Below are 12,691 nucleotides of genomic sequence, written 5' to 3'. Positions count from 1 at the left end.
ATTTGCTATAAGCAAGCATTTACCTGATTGACATCGATTCATTCAGGGTTTGAAGCCATCCATTGTATATAACTGTCATGTGACCTGCTGTGATTGGTCACAGCAGGTCACATGGTACCGGCAACAGGGCCAGTACTCAGATCTGTCATCGGCCATGTCCGAGCTACACGGCCGGTGACAGATCGCGCCGCTGTGCTGCTCTGCAGGGGTCCACCCGGAACGCTGAAGGATTTTGCCGGCCACCATTCGCCCATTGGCCGGGCGACAAGAGGTTAAACTCACCTGTATCATTTAATAGATCTTAATGTTCTCGTGTCCACTGTGCGCAACATTTTCAAGAAGTTTACAACCCATGGTACTGTAGCTAATCTCCCTGGATGTGGACAAAAGAGAAAAACTTTGGTACTAGAGGTGGCAACAGCAGCTCTTGCACAATATGGAATTCATCTGGGTTTTCTGTACTTAAACACTAATAGCTATATGTTCTCTTTTGCAGCTCCATTGTCACTACTGCTGCCATATTAAATCCACTTCATCCAGACCAGCATCTTCCTTCTTCAACCATTGGCTGACTACTGATAATGTAACTACTGCACTTGCATGTTGGAGTTATATTAAACCAGCACCTGCTTCACTCCCAGCACCTTACAGATATCCAGATTGGACCAATAGTGTACAATGCACTGTGCAAAAAAAAAAATTTAGCTAGCCCACAGTCAAAGTTTTTGAGCAGAAGAAACATACAGTATTCTTCTTCCTTTCCTTTCTTCTTCTCTGTCTCCCTCCCACCCCCATGTTCCATAGTTATATAGTTACATAGTTAGTCTGGCTGAAAAAAGACAAAAGTCCATCCAGTTCAACCATTATAAAAAAGAAAAGTTGTAATCCTATACCCACAGCTGACCCAGAGGAAGGCAAAAAACCCAGCAGAGCACGATCCAAGTTGCTCCTGCAGGGAAAAAAAATCCTTCCCGATCCCCCCGAGAGGCAATCAGATATTCCCTGGATCAGCTTTACCTATAAATGTTAGTATCCAGTAATATTCTGTGTATCTAAGAAAGAATCTAGGCCTTTTTTAAAGCAATCCACTGAGCTGGCCAGAACCAACTCTTGAGGGAGTCTATTCCACATTTTCACAGCTCTTACTGTGAAGAAACCTTTCCATGTTTGGAGATTAAATTACTTTTCCTCCAGATGTAAAGAGTGCCCCCTTGTCCTCTGTGATGACCTCAGGGGAATAACTCTACACAAAGTTCACTATATGAACCACTGATGTATTTATACATGTTGATCATATCCCCCCTTAATCTCCTCTTCTCAAGAGAGAATAAATTCAGTTCCTCTAATCTTTCCTCATAGTTGAGCTCTCTGTACTTTCTCCAGTTCCCCAATGTTCTTTTTGTGAATTGGTGCCCAAAACTGAACTGCATATTCCAGATGAGGTTTTACTAATGATTTGTACCGGGGTAATATGATATCTCTCTCTCTGGAGTCTATACTTCTTTTAATACAAGAGAGGGTTTTGCTCACTTTAGAAACCGCAGCTTGGCATTGCATGCCATTATTAAGCTTGTGATCTACCAGAACTCCCAGATCCTTCTCCACCATTGATTCCCCCAGTTGTATCCCCCCTAGTATGTATGATGCATGCATATTCTTAGCCCCCAAGTGCATAACCTTACATTTATCAACATTAAACCTCATTTGGCACATAGTTGCCCAATTACACAGTGCATTGAGGTCGGCTTGTAAGTTGGAGACATCCTGTAAGGACGTTATTCCACTGCACAGCTTGGTGTCATCTGCAAAGACTGAAATGGGATTTTAATCCCAGACCCTATATTGTTTATAAATATATTTAAAAGTAAGGGTCCTAACACTGAACCTTGGGGTACACCACTGACAACCCTAGACCATTCAGAGTATGAATCACTAACCACTACTCTCTGAATGCGATCTTTTAGCCAGTTTTCTATCCATTTACATACAGATTTTTCCAAGCCTGTAGACTTTACCTTATACATTAGCTGTGTGTGGGGAACTGTGTCAAACACTTTTGCAAAATCCAAGTATACCACGTCCACCGCCACCCCTCTGTCCAAGTATACCACGTCCACCGCCACCCCTCTGTCCAAGGTTTTGCTCACCCCCTCATGAAACGAAATCAGATTTGTTTGACAACTTCTGTCTTTCATGAATCCATGCTGTCTGTTGCTTAAAATATTTTTTTCCAGCAAGAACTCATCTATGTGGTCTTTTATTAAACTCTCCAGTATCTTCCAACTATAGAAGTTAAACTAGCAGGTCTATAATTACTTGGTAAAGATTTTGACCCCTTTTTAAATATTGGCACCACATTGGCCTTATGCCAATCCAGTGGTACTATGCCAGTCATTAACCACTTCAACTCCGGACACTTTCACCTCCTTGCAGTCCAGGTCAATTTTCAGCTTTCAGTGCTATCACACTTTGAATGACAATTTCACGGTCATGCAACACTGTACCCATCAGCATTTTTTTGAGACAGATAAAACTTTATTTTGGTGGTATTTATTCACCACTGGGATTTTTATTTTTTTGCTTTCTAAATGAAAAAGTCCAAATATGTTGAAAAAAAAGTTTCTTATAAAATTTTGCAAATAATTTTTTCATAAATCTTGGCCTAAATGTATTAAACCCAATTTAGTTTATAACCAAAAATTATATTGCAGCCATTGAAAAATACTGTGAGAACTGTGATTGGTCACAGCTTGTCACATGGTACAAGGCTGTTGTAAATAGCCTTGTACCATGTGACCTCTGTGATCATTCACAGATTTCACAGTATTTTTCAAGTAATGATTTCAGATATTACATCTTGTTTACTACTATTCATGTGATCACTGATTGGCCAATCAGTGATTACATGAATTGGGACCTGACACCGAAGTCCCGTACAGCGATCTGTGTTCCGGTGTGTCCCTTTGGACACAGGGGGCACCGATCGCAGCACCGCACGCTCCCAGGGAGAGCACACAGGCAATGGATGTGGATATTTAGAAACGTCCACCCGCATCGGCAGCACTCTCGTTCGGCTGTTTATCGACATGGGCCGGACGGGAAGAGGTTAAAGAGTCCCTAAAAGTTAGAAACAATGGCCGCCTTTACTTTTCCATCCAGCTCAATAAAACACCTATCAATCCCTTTGCTCATGTCAGGGTGCACGCTTTGAGGCTGGAATCCAAATTCTCTTTCTGCCCAACATCCAATCACTGTCCAAATCTTGTCACCTTCATTTGCAATATTTCTAAGATTTGCTCCTTCTCAACAATAAAGCAATAACACATAGCGACTCACATGTTATCTCTCTCCCCCCCCCGGCCATTGCAACTCCCTCCTGATTGGCCAACCTCTCCACAGGCTATCCTCCTTTCATTCTATCATGAATGTTGCTGCTAGACTCTTCCATCATACCAATTGCTCAGTGTCCCCCACCACTCTCTGCCAATCCTCCCATTGGCTTCCACTCCCCCAGTGAATAAAATTCTAAATACTAACAACAGCATCCAAAACTCCCCCAGCTACATCGCTAATATTTTCTCAAAATATCACCTAAGTTGCCTTCTTTGCTCATCCCATGACCTCCTGCTCTCTATCTCCATCATAACCCGCTTAACGGTCATTTCCAGGACTTCTTTGAGTTTGTCTCATCTTCTACAACTCCCTACCCCAATCTATCTCTTGTTCTGTCTGTCTTTAGGTGATCCCAGAAAACTGATCTTTTTGGGAAGCCTATCCCAGCTCCACATGACAAATGAACGTTTACTTTATCAGGTCATCCCTTCACAGTTATTACTTTTGTCCTCTTGTCTTGAATGCTATTGTAATTGTACTGTCTCCCTTTATATGGTAAAGTGCTGGACAAACTGTTATATCAATCCTGTAAAATTATAATATAATAATAGTTACACCAAAAACTCTACCTTGTGATGATGTTTGTTTCCTCACTTTAGTTGTGCTTTGATTAGGATCTGTAGTTTATCCACCAATCTAGAATGAGCTGTCAGTGGCTCACTGCATTTGACTCTTTTTTAAATCCTGTTGAGATAAGCCATTAGACACAGAGGGAGTTCTTTGTATTTACTTAGTAGGGCCCTCGAACCCCTCGTGTATTGTATTGTTACTGTCTTGTCTCATGTTCTGTCCCCCTTGCTACTGTACAGCGCTGAGCATACCCTTTGGTGCTATATAAATACTGTATAATAATAATAATAATAGTTGGCTGACTGTTATTAAGCAGCCCATAGATTATGCAATTTTCTTTCCTTCCACCATTGGTGGAAGGAAAGAAAATTGCTCAATTCCCACATCAACACAGTCAGCGCTGATGGGGGAATCCCTCCCTCGGGGAGACAAATACAAGATACATTTTTAATGACACTGACCTTTCAGAGCATTCTATGTTTTGTAAGGAGAGAGCACATAAGTAGTTCTTCTCATTGTGACTGCATTTTTTTTCTCATCTGTTCCCAAAGCAGTAATAACTAGGTATTTTTTGTGTGTGTGTATTTTTTTGGGTTAATGTGCGCTTCTCCAGACTTTTTTGGCTTGGTAATGAACGAAAGAAGCCTAGACTGCCACCTGTTGGCTGGAAATAATAAACGTGATATAATTAGTGCAGTAGGTTACATTTTATTTTCCAAAACTAAAAATCTTAGACACGTTTCAAACGAGCAGACCGATGGGGTCAGCCTGTCTGTTTTTCAGGCGGACCTGATCGCTCCATCCATAGACTTCTATAGACCAGCAGCTGATGGCGGACATTAGTCCGCTGACACCCGCTGACATCCAATCCAATCCTCTACGCCAAAAACAGATGGATGGGGATCCGTTCCCCATCCATCCAGCATATCGGATGACAATCGGGTGGAAACGGACAAGCGGCCCATTTCCATCTGACTGTCCCATTGAAATCAGCGGGCAGTATCTGTGTCCACTCTGCATCAGCAGAGCGGACAGAGACCTGTCATCCGCCTGCTCAATGGGAATCAGCGGAGAGATCCCCCACTGAGCAAACGGATCATGCTGACAGATCCCTCCCATCTGAAAGGGGCCTTACTGGTCTAATTGACTGTAGAACATGTATGTATGCAAATGACAGGGACTTTACATTTTAAACCAGCCAATTACAAAACATTTTGGCCAAATAGGTGACAATCTCATGTGTATGATGGTAGACAGAAGTCCATTGGCTGGCAAGGAAAACCTAAGGTAAAAATAAACCTGTTCATGTCTTATTTTCCTTGCAGTGAAGTGATACCAACAGTGCCTGTCTAGGACTCTTTCTTTCTTCCCTGTCCTAATGCAAGGTCATCTTCCTGTAGCTGAAAACAACTCCCCAAGGCCAGGATTATTTTACAAAGAGCATGCCATTTTACAGAGAGTCAGTTTATTTCAAGTTCAAAAACTGCTACTTAAAGGAGAAGAATAGTCAAAGCTTTTTTGGCTGTGCTTATCCTATGGATCAGTTCGTTCTGTACTCCTGAGACCCATTTTCAGCCAACAGTGGGCTGTCAGCTGACTTCAGCCTGTCCAAGCTCTGAAAAGATCGTGACCAAGTGGTCAGGATCCACCCAGATGCCTGGATCGGCACTCCTGTGACCAGGGGCGGACTGACCATTTGGGAACTCGGGCACTGCCCGAGGGCCCGGGGTCAGTAGGGAGCCCCATGAGATGCCCCTGGTACCTTTCATAGGCTTTTTTGGGTGTGGTTTGAGTGTGGGCGAGGACACAGGGGCCACATGATCCCCTATTGCCTGAGGGCCCCATGAGTTGTCAGTCCGCCCCTGCCTGTGACCCATTTTCAGCTGACAGCAGATTGAAGTCCGCTGTCTGCTGGCATCACTCAGCTGGTCCAGGCTGGGGAAAGATCCCGACTTCAAACTCAGCCACTTAGCAATCCACCGAGCATGTGAGCCAGCCGCTCTTGCACCCTCCACAACTCGGTGCTCCAGTGTGCTCTGGAGGGCCAGAGCAGAGAGCCAGTGCCTAACAGTCACTGCTCTCTGCTGAGAGCGGAGGGGAAGAACTCAGCGATCAGCAGTGCAGAGAACCAGCAAACACAAATGCTCCTGTGCTTGGGGATGGACTCGATGCAGGCTACAACCACATTAAAAATGTCCTGGAACATGCACACCTTGCTTCCCTCAAATAGAATCCAAATATACTGAATGAGGAAAGAAAAAACAAAGGGCGCACAGGCCTAGTGCATTACCATAAAAAATGTTTAATAAAAAATAAAGTAGGTGTTGTACTCACAAATGACAATATAGTCAAGGCACATCATAAAGAACAGCTGGGTCAACACTGTGCTGAGTAACACGCGTTTCGAGGACTTGCCTCTTCTTCAGAGCCGTCTACACTCCCTATTGCGGACTGTTACTCAGCGCGGTGTTCACCCAGCTGTTCTTTATGATGTACCTTGACTATATTGTCATTTGTGAGTAGAACACCTACTTTATTTTTTATTAAACATTTTTTATGGTAATGCACTAGGCCTGTGCGCCCTGCGTTTTTTCTTTCCTCGATCAGCAGTGCAGTACTGGGGGGGACAGATGCAGCATCCAGCTAGGTGAGTATAGTGTTGTTTTTTTTTAAGGCCATACTTTTCTTTCAAATGGACTTTTAGATGTTTTAAACAAGTTTTATTTTGTGCCTAGAAAATGTGCTTTAGAATATTTAAAAATTTCTCAAACAAAAAAATCACAATCCCAGTTAGAATGTTGTTCATTCCAGAATGGTTTTTCTACCCTGCTACTTCAAATTTTTAAAAACACTATGGTCATAAATTATCGTTCATTTGAGCCAGCAAAGCTTTAGAACAGGGGTCTCCAAACCTTCTAAATAAAGTGTCCCTTTACTGACCTTGAGACTAATGGGGTTGGACAATGATGTGAGTGGGAGGAATAGTGCCTTATAAATGGTATCAGTAGAAGGAATAGTACTCCATCACTGGTGTCAGTAGGAAGAATAGTGCTCTATCATTAGTGTCAGTATGAGCAATAGTGTCTCATATCAGTGAGAAGAACAGTGCCCCAAAGGGCCAGATAAAAGCAAGCAAAGGGCTTCATCTGACCCCCCGGCCACAGTTTAAAGACCACTGCATTCAAATATTGAAGAACGTTCTAAAAACAGAACATTTTGAATGAAATTCTACAAAATTAATATATCAACATTTTCTTCCAAAGGGAAGTCAAAGTATGTGCTGGAAGTCCAAAAGGTAGTGGTAGAGGGGCACTGGATGCTTATTTTCTCAGGTTATGAAAATGTGGACAAAGTCATTACTTGAGCCCAATTATTTATTTATTTATTTCAGGTACTTATATAACGCCGTCAATTTACGCAGCGCTTTACACATATATTGTACATTCACATCAGTCCCTAACCCTCAAGGGGTGTACAATCTAAGGTGCCTAACTTACATTCATACATACACATACTAGGGCCAATTTAGACAGGATCCAATTAACCTACCAGCATGTCTTTGGAGTGTGGGAGGAAACCCACGCAGGCACAGGGAGAACATGCAAACTCCAGGCAGGTGGTGCCGTGGCTGGGATTCGAACCAACGCCCCTAGTACTGCCAGGTGGAAGTGCTAACCATTTAGCCACTGTGCTGCCTGTATTTGCCAGTTCATCACAAAGATGGGGATCACCCAGGTTGGAACATTCCTCTGAGTTGAGAAATCCAAGTGTAATTCCAAAGTCTTTATTGTTCAACTGGTTCCAACAAGCAGGATAAATAAAATCCAACATGTTTCGGGGGGCAAACAATCCTTCTTCACCAGAGCTGGTTAAACAGCAGAATGTTTGCTACTTTTGCTGTGAATACAAGCACTGAGTGTTGTGCATGCTTTGTTTGCAGATCAGTCTTGTTGAGCCCATTTAACATTCTGCTATGTCACTCAGCCCTGAAGAAGAAGGATTGTGTTGCCCCTTGGGGCTCGTTCACACTTGACTTTATTTCTAACTCTTGCCAAACGCCCCCATAGCGTTAGACAGGCGTTTGGGAAGCATTTTTAACACTCCTCATAAGCTCCTCGAACGCCCTATGCGCGGTTTTGAGGAGGTTGATAGGCGTTTGCCAAGCATTAAAACCGCACCACAAATGCCTATAATGAAGTTAAATGGTATTAACGCTCTGCAACCACCTCACAACTGTGGCGCAAATGCCTGCCAGGCGTTTGAGGAGCAGCACCATAGGCTTGAATGGGAGGTTTCAACTCCTCCTGACTCAACAAGAGGCGTCAGTTTTGCCGCGACGCTACGTAACGCTAACACTGCAGATTGAACAGCACTGTGTGCTGCCATGTGCAGAATTTTCATAGGCGATTGAGAAGCGCTAAAAATGCTTCCCAAACGCCTGTCTGACGCCTGTTGACAAAGCTAGTGTGAACTGAGCCTTAAACATGTTGGCTATCCTTTGCCCTGTTTGATGTAACCTGCTGAACAATAAAGATTTTGGACTCCTAAAGATTTTTCATTTGCGCTCTCTTTGACCGATTACAAATGGAGTATGTGTTGGGGCAGCCCATTACTCTGTAATGCAATATGTTAGAGCTATAAACAGGGTGTATAAAAATCAATGATTTTTTAAAAAAAATCAGATTATTTTGATTTAAATCGGATTTTTTTTATTTAAATCAGATTTTTTTTTATAAAATGCTTTTTGAGGAAAATATATTAACATCCAAAGGTTATTCCATCGTGAAATAAAGATTAGTTTTTTAATTATGTAGAATAAGGCTGTATATGTTTAATTTTTTTGGTAAATAAATTCCATGAATCCATTCACAATGTCATGCCCTTCCAGAGGTTTTTGTAAGATTATTGGGCAGTTTCTCTGCCTACAAGATATTATCACAGATGCTTGGTTTACTTTTGCAGTTCTCAAAACTGATTTGACTCAGCGGAGATCACAAGCCTCTTCTTCACAGCAAAATGTTATAACATGAACAGAGTTAAGAAAAAGACCTTAATCCTAACTTCTACAAACCTATGAATACAGAATCAACCCCTACAGTGCTAAGTTTCAAGAAGTTCAGTGAATAGAATAGAAACAATATTTTTCTGATTGTTTGGAATGGAATAGATCTGCACAAGAAGAAAGTGAAACTAAGTGTGAGGAGGAAGGGGCTGACAGTCTAAGTTTCTTAAAATATATAGATTTTGTTTAGCCAAATTAGTTAACAAACATGGATGTTTAAGCAAATAACATATGCTGGAATGTTATTGTTTCAGTTGAATATATCTATTTAAATTGTTATTAAGGTAATGATTATTTTTCTCCTTCCTAAGTACAACAGAAAAGTTGTCCAAATATGAATGATTAACCTATTAAACTGGGGATAAAAAAACTAATATGAAAAGTTGTTATTCTAAAAATCTTCATCTACTTGCATATTAAAGTTATACCAGCAAGAATTAGTCTTTATGTAGAAAACTAGGATTTAAATCAAGCCTTACTGACTAGTGATTTAAATCGTGATTTAAATCAGTTTGATTCAAATCAAATCCACCCTGGCTATAAATAATGAAATAACAAGAACTCTTGCTGGTGACGATGGTATGCATGTCTGTGGCTTCCAGTGAGAGCCCCAATGGACACTCTTCCACTTTCATCACAATCTAAATCAAGCAAGCCACTTTGCCAGCCCTGTTGTATCAGGACACAAGAAAGGCTTTATTTATTTATTTATTTACAATGTATTTATTACTGGTCCTGTAATCCAAAACATTCCCTCTTTTGATGGGAACTTCCTGTGGCTATTTTTGAGTGTGGCTGTGGTTAAGTCAGATGCCCCAGGGACCTAGTTAGATAGATATGGATTAACGAGCAAACGTAATTCCTTCTTCCACAGTGATTCATACACAATGCTTAAGACAAAAATGTAACCAGTCGGTGCCTAATTGGTAATGACAGCTCTGTGGGAAAATAATTGTAGGTGGAAGGGAGAATTTAATTAAATATCTTTCTGGGGTTAAAATATTTCCTCTGTTGTGGTATCTCCATCATTGATCTGTCATGTCTGCTCCTTTTTGAGTTTAGTAAAGTGGAAGAAATTTTTAGAGCGTGAACTGAAAATATACTTTTGTTAAAGATGTAGGACTAAAAGTCCTATTATTTATTTATAAACCCTGGAAGGGGAAGGAATTCTCAACTTTGTTACAAACCAGCAGTTTACAAGAAAGTGGTGTTAAATGGTTTTTTGTGTTTAAACTTGTAAAAATGGGCATTTAATAGATTGGTGTGCTGCTACCAAGTCATAATGATAAAAAAGAACCTCAGTGACTCACAGTAAAATCCAAGTTAATGGAGAACTTTAGGCAAAGTAAATAAAAAAAAAAAGGACTTTAAGCCTGGTATACAAGTGATGTTAAAACTAGCACATGGTTATGAACCACAGCTGCATTTTATTATATTATTAAACTTAATAATTTAGGACTTGTTCACAGATAGCACAATGACTGGCATTTTTCCCGCACTGGATAAACGCCAGTCAAGTCTATAGCACATAGAAAACAATTGTTTTCTATGTGCCCCGTCCACACTCCAAAGCAGTCCAGGGGTGCAGTGCAATGAGCTGCAGTAAAATGCAGACATAGTGCATTTTGATACCAATAATTGGGTTTATTTTTTTCTCCCCCGCCACCAAACATAGGACTGATTTTTTTGTACCCATTGACACCAACAATGGGGTTTATTCCTTCACGCAGTGACCAGCAATTGTTATGCTGTGCGTTATATGCTTCTGACCCAAGTATTTATTGTCTCAACAATTGCTGGTTGATGAATAGTTTCCAACTGTTTTACTGTAATTCTTCTTAGATTATGGACTAAGACAGGGGTGCTCAACCTGTGGTCCTCAGAGCTCCCTGATGCAGCCCATAACCTCAAGCCAGGGAAATGCATGCCTGGGGTCGACAACCAGGTGATAGTGATCTGGCCTTGCAGATTCACCATCCCAGAGCATCAGAGTGCATTGAGCCGAAGTCGGCAGAGGAGGAAGCAGGGAGCCGCAGAGAGAGCAGGAGCAGCATAAGCCGATGCTTCCTCTGTAGCGTTGGCTCCTGTCCCAGGTGGAGTGATACCAAGTGCACTGTGCCTGGGACCTTTCTAGCTGCCTGGAGAGCGAGGCCAGCAGAAGCTGGAACAGGTAAAGAAGGTCAATGCACTGAACAACACATACACTACACTTTTGCAATGGGCATATTAGCACCTATAAAAGGGTTAACAACTATTAGGCTGTTTTCATACTGAATGCAGGAGTTTTGGTGAGCTTTCAGAAAGTGCACCATACCCGCAAGATATAATAGAAGTCTATAGAAAAGCGCAGCTAACCAGCAGTATAACCTCAGGTGCACTGCGCTTCACCCGCAGGACAGGTAAACCACTGCACATCAGTGTGAAAGCAGCCTTTTAGGGGGTTCAGGACAGTAAAGGCCCATTTCCATTTGCAGTTTAGGAGATGGTAAAACCCCATAGTTGAAACGTGTTTTCATCATCCCCCCCAACCACTGGTGTAGCATCAAGGTGTCACAATGTCGACCAAGCCCAATACTCCAGGGAGCCCGTGCAGCCTCCCTGTCACATCCTGTTTTACATTTGGACAGGAGGGGCGGCATATACAGAAACATTTTCCTCCTGCAACCACTGAAAGCTGACTTCTCCTCCTCTCCCTCCTGCCAGCATTCAACGCCTGCAGGAGGAAAATCTTCATTATGCTATTCAAAATAAAAAATAAAAAATTCTGCACCATTTCACTTCATTGTGGCCTACGACAGGTTACCACATCACTAAAGAGGCCCTCAGTCTTCAAAAGCTTGGGCACCCATGGACTAAGACAAAGTGTACACTCTCTGTGAAGAAAAGCATATGCAAAGGAAAAGCTTTTATTCTTAAAAATTCTCTTGTGTACCAAGACCTATGTGTGTCTGTGAGATTGTTCTTTGCTGCTTTGTAGGTACGGTCTTGTGATCTGGACTGTGTAAGAACAGGAATCTACCATCCACTTACTTGCTGGTGGCTTTGCTCTTGCATGGCTGTCAGCATGTAATTCTGGTGGCCCCCAGCTGTTGTCCCCTATCAATCATTATTTTCATCAGCTAGCTCCTACATTTGGCTGCTGGGAGACTAACTCAACTCAACCCTTTATCCTGGGCCTTAGCATTCTACATGGCCATACTGGTTTTCCTTGTATAATGGTTGCACACTAAAGCAGATTTTCCTGCTCCAGTACAACAATCTAAGCACCAGCAGACTGAAGTGATCATCACTGTTGAAAGTTAACTGAACAGTTAACCCCTTATAAACACACATGGTAGCTGTCATCACTTTTTAATGGCTGGTCTGTCCTAGAACGGAGCTTGGAAAACTGTCAGAAGTATTTGAGGCAGGCTTCACTCCTTGCACAAATGGTCTACCGGTATGGGAAGAGTACAAAATGAATATAGATCACATCGGATTAGCTTAGGTTTATGAAATGGTGATTATGGACTGCATAGGTTATCTTTTTATAGAAGTCAACTAATCCTTCAAAGAAAAGAGATGTATCACTCACTGTATTGCCCATACAGGACTATTATTATTATACACAAGGAGCCTTCCATTGCTGACCATCTTCTTTTGAAAATGCCACTTTCCTGGCTGCCA

This window comes from Staurois parvus, unplaced genomic scaffold (genome assembly GCF_062004578.1).
Source record: "Staurois parvus isolate SC_StPar_1 unplaced genomic scaffold, SC_StPar_1.0 ptg000422l, whole genome shotgun sequence".
NCBI classification, from domain to species: domain Eukaryota; kingdom Metazoa; phylum Chordata; class Amphibia; order Anura; family Ranidae; genus Staurois; species Staurois parvus.
The sequence above is the reverse complement of the archived record's forward strand: the minus strand, read 5'-3'. Positions refer to the sequence as shown.